This window comes from Phoenix dactylifera, chromosome 10 (genome assembly GCF_051530095.1).
Source record: "Phoenix dactylifera cultivar Ajwa chromosome 10, Ajwa_hap1_PhDact_Kaust_v1.1, whole genome shotgun sequence".
NCBI classification, from domain to species: domain Eukaryota; kingdom Viridiplantae; phylum Streptophyta; class Magnoliopsida; order Arecales; family Arecaceae; genus Phoenix; species Phoenix dactylifera.
The window spans coordinates 17,929,180-17,933,975 of NC_143199.1; the positions used below are offsets into that span (position 1 = coordinate 17,929,180).

At 31.0% G+C, this 4,796-nt stretch overlaps 1 pseudogene; it reads left to right on the forward strand.

Annotated features, from left to right (window-relative positions):
• Positions 1-302: 302 nt before the first annotated feature.
• Positions 303-1,160, forward strand: LOC148702274 (uncharacterized; annotated as a pseudogene).
• Positions 1,161-4,796: the final 3,636 nt, after the last annotated feature.

The window sequence follows — 4,796 nt, forward strand, 5'->3', positions numbered from 1 at the left end:
GCCTATTGAGTTAAGAAAGAGATTGTTGCAATTCCATCATCTTGAGCTTCCATACCATAAAGTTTGGCGAGGAAAGAAGCTTGTCATGTCCATGATTCATGGTAATTAGGCAGATTCTTTTGAGAGAATGGAGGATTTCAAGGAGGAGCTTTTGAGAAGAAACTCGGGTAGCATAGTAAAGCTAAAGTTAGATGTGGTTGGTAACAAGCATTACTTCCATCGCTTTTTTATTTGTCTATGAGCTTGCAGTACGGGCTTTTTAACTGGTTGTAGGCCTTTTATAGGCCTAGATGGCTGCCACTTAAAGAGAAAGTTTTGGGCTATGATGATGGCTGCTACATCACTTGATGGAAATAATAGTTTGTTTCCAATTGCTTTTGATATTGCAGAATCTGAAAATAGTGATAACTGGACTTGGGCTTTGGAGGCACTTAAAGGATCAATTCAAACTCCAAAAGGTCTAGTACTTGTATTAGATCGACAAAATGGACTCAAAGAAGAAATGCAACATATATAACCCCAAGCAGAACATAGAAAATACATGACACTTGTACAAAAACTTTCAAACAAAGTTTCCAGAACACTGGCTTAAAATTAAGGTATGGGAAGCTGCAAGGGCATATACAAAAGTTCAACATGATGATATCATCAATCAAATAAAGGAGGCTAGCTTGGAGGCATTCAAATATCTTAATGCTGAAAATATTAGTTTATGGAGTAGATCTCAGTTTGCATCACAGCTAAGTGCTCTTATATAACAAACAACCTTTCAGAGTCATTCAATGCTTGAATTTCTGAGACTAGACATAGGCCAGTTCTTGATTTATTAGATATTGTAAGATAAAAAATTATGGTGAAAATAGAAGCAAGAAGGAGAATGCTGCCCGCTGGAAAGAAAATTTAGTTCCTATGGTAATGAAGTAATTGAGACTAATGGAAGACATGAACTAATTCTAAATGAACAAAGGTACTCTTGTCGACTGTGGGAGGTGTCGGACATTCCTTGTGTACATGTTACAGTTTTTATTTGTAGTATGAGAGGTGCAAATTAAGAAAATTATGTCTCGGAGTACTTCATTGTTGCCAAGTATAAGACTGCCTATGCATTAGAAATTGGACCATTACCTGACAAGGCCCAATGGATAAAAGTTGATATTTAAGCTCAGTCTAAGACCTCCAAGAAGGCCTAAAAAATAAAGAATTATGGGTGCAGATGAGAATACATCGAAGAAGATGCACAAATGTAAGCGTTGCAGTGATCTTGGGCATCATGCAAAGACCTGCAAAAATTCAGTAATGGACGAATCTCAAGCTTCAATATCCTCTTCTTCTACACTGAAGAAGCTTGGGAGGTAACATATAGCACTACTCTAACTTAATGATGTTTGTCCTTTATCACTTGCTTATCATTGAAATATTGTAGGCCTAAGAAAAATGGTTCGAGAGGAAGAGTATCAATTACAAGAGGCACACGTGCAGTGTTCGTAGCATCAACAGGAAAAAAAACAAAGGATGATCCTGCAAGCAAACTAAAAGATTGGAAACTTTAGTTAGAGAAGATAATGCCTACCCACAATCTTGATTGGTACATGTTGGATATACCTATCTCAACTTTTGCACCTTATTTACTTTCAAATTATTTGGATCACTTTTAGCATTATTACTAAATATAATTTATTGGTTGATATAGAGTTAATTCTCATACTTATTCTTTTTTATTTTTTTTACTAATTGCAGATTTGATTGCATGTTTTGCTAGAGCAGTGAAGATTATGTTGGATATGGATTTTTTTTTTTTAGCAATCTATTTTGTTCTACAATTATCAAGACGATATTCATAAGCTTTTACTTTTTGAAGAAAGCACAAAATATCTATTTCGTGTGAATGTGTAGCCTTGCAGAAAAAGAATCTTAACTACTGTGAAATAGAGCTACAAACGGACTAAGTATCTTGGACTATGGAATTTATAAGCTCTGAAGGGCTGCTATCAGCTTTTTCTGATGATGAATCAAATATAGGCTTCTTAGGAGATGGTTCTACACTGACTGGGCTTACAGTAGCCTGCTTTATGCCTCTTCCCACAATGCCCAGGTGTGTGACACTACCATTCATTGCAGCAGTAAAAATAGATGGCGAATCAAAACCAAGACTGGTAGTACCCATCTATGAAGAGCTCAAAAATAAAGATCTAGCAGCACTCTCTGGCAAGTTATTCTCACCAGATGTTGACTTGGAAGCAAACACTTTCATAACTTTGGACACAATAGAGCTTGGATTTGACTTGATTTGTTGCAGGTCTTCAAGCTGCATTCCATAAGACCACATGAAATTTCACTAATTTATACAAAAATGAAAACAAAAAAAATGGTGATGGTGCCAAATAGGTTTAAAATAATTATTTATATTTCAAAGTGTTTTATGCAAAGGATGCTCAACATCAAGTTTCTTCTAAGGCCTAGAGAGAAGATATTAATTAATAAATATAGGATTATGAAGGGTATCACATTAATTAATGTATCTAAATTCTTTCCATATATTAGATTTTTTTTTTGCATATATACTCTTCTAAATATAGAAAATTGTATGATTATTCTTGTAAAGTTACTATTTGCTTGTATACCCTTATAAATGTTTCTATTTGCATGCCTACTCATTAAGAGTATTTTAGTTATTTTAATTTGAAACCGTTAATTTTTTAGCGACATTAGATGGCTTGGGTACACATGCAAAAACAAGAATAAAAAAGGGTAGAATAGCAAAACAAGTATTTTACGAGGGTATACATGCAAATATCAATTTTGAAAGGGTATTTACACAAAATCCGATATTTAGGAGGATATCTATGTAAAAAACCCTTTACAGCTTTAGGTTAATTATTAATTATAAATTATTCAAAGTAGTCGAGATTTTGATATCTTGGTTACTAAAATTTTGGACAAAATTTTTAAATAACTCGACTTATTCCTCCTACCCGGCTTTCCATATTGATGGAGGCCAAGATCTTAACCTATTCCAATCACGTCTTCCCATAGCTCGTGGTCGAGATTTTTGATCTCAAAACATTGCGATACTTGTTCAAAGATTGTCCCAAGCATTTTTTTTTAAAATAATGATTGTCAAAGTAGTTCTATATCTATAATTTTACATAATTACTATCTTGAATTTTAAATACTTTAAATATCTTAAGAGTATAAGAATTTTTAATTTTAAAATTATCATTTTATTTTATTGAAATAATATGGGGCTAAATGCACTTATTATTTTATATAATGAGTTTTACTGAAAAAATTAGACAAATGCAATGCACTTGACCTTAATCAGTAATACCAAGAGTGGACTCACACTCCCAAGCAAATCGAAATGCCCGCAAAGTTGCTCACCAGACTGGCAGCATATATAAAAGTCAAGTCGCTCGAAAGTGGAATTGCATCTTGAGCATTACTATTATATTTAGCAAGAAGATATAAGTATATATAAAACAAGATTTTAAAATTATCTTACCAGCCTTGACCTATATCAAAAAAAAAAATATCTTACCTGGTGATTAAAATTAATAGTATCATTGCTTTTTATTACTAGTTTTACTTTTTGTTATAAATGACATTTATAGTGGCCATTACTAGTTTTATAGTGCTTTTTATAGTCTCCAAGTAAAACTTTTAAGAGGCTGATTTGGGCAAATCGTGGATATTTCCTTTTGTTGTCCCAGTAAATAAGATTTTATAGTTATGTTTTTGAAACCTTGTGCTTTTGATTAAAAATTTTGATCCAAATCCAAAATCCGAAATTACACCACTGAACCCGAAATCTAATTTGAAACCGAACAAATCTAATATTTAATATCCTTAATATCCTTTATATTTAATATAAATTCAAATTACTAACTCATTGAAAATGGTTGTGCTATTATTTTTAGATATATTTATTAGGTAAGTTGGAATAAATTATGTTATGAAAATTATTGATAATATCCTTAATCTAGTTATTTATATGCAAAAAAAATGAAATGAATAAAAAAATTTAAATGGTTGCCGGTTTTGATTTTGATTTTGCAATTTTTTTAGCGGTGGTTATGGTTTTTTATTTTAAAGATTGTTCAGGTTCGGCTTTAATTTTGGGGGTGGTAGCAGATTTTGATTTTGCTTTTAGTTTTTTCATTAATCATACTGAATCCGACCTACTGACACCTAGTTACTTTCTAGAAATCATAGCTATGCTAGATAGCTTCTTGGTAGTAAAAAATTATAATTATATATATATATATATATATATATATATATATATATATATATATATATATATATATATATATATATATATATATATATATATATATATATATATATATATAAAAGTTGGACAAACAGAAGTCTAAATTGCATCTGATTGAAGATTTTTTTATTATTTAGATAATTGATAGATAAACTCATTTTTTTTTATTTACGCACTTGTGTTCTTTCTGTTCATAGAATTAATCCAAAAACAAACTTATTTTTGAAATATTTGCTGAAGCGATGACCAAAAAGAGTGCAGTTGGTAAGAACTTGATATGATTGCAGAGAGAGAAATTTTTTTTTTTTTGCAATCCGCCCGGTTTGAATCTCTTACAAAAGATAGAAAATAGTATAAATAAATAAATTTTTATAGAAAGATCGAAATAAAAGTTTTATGATTTTTACTCTCCACCCTAGAAGAATAAAACGGTGGTATAATATATTTACTTTTAGCGCATGCTTGAATATTCCTATAGGATAGGATTGAAAATCCTGCAAGATTCGTAAATTGGATCGTCTAT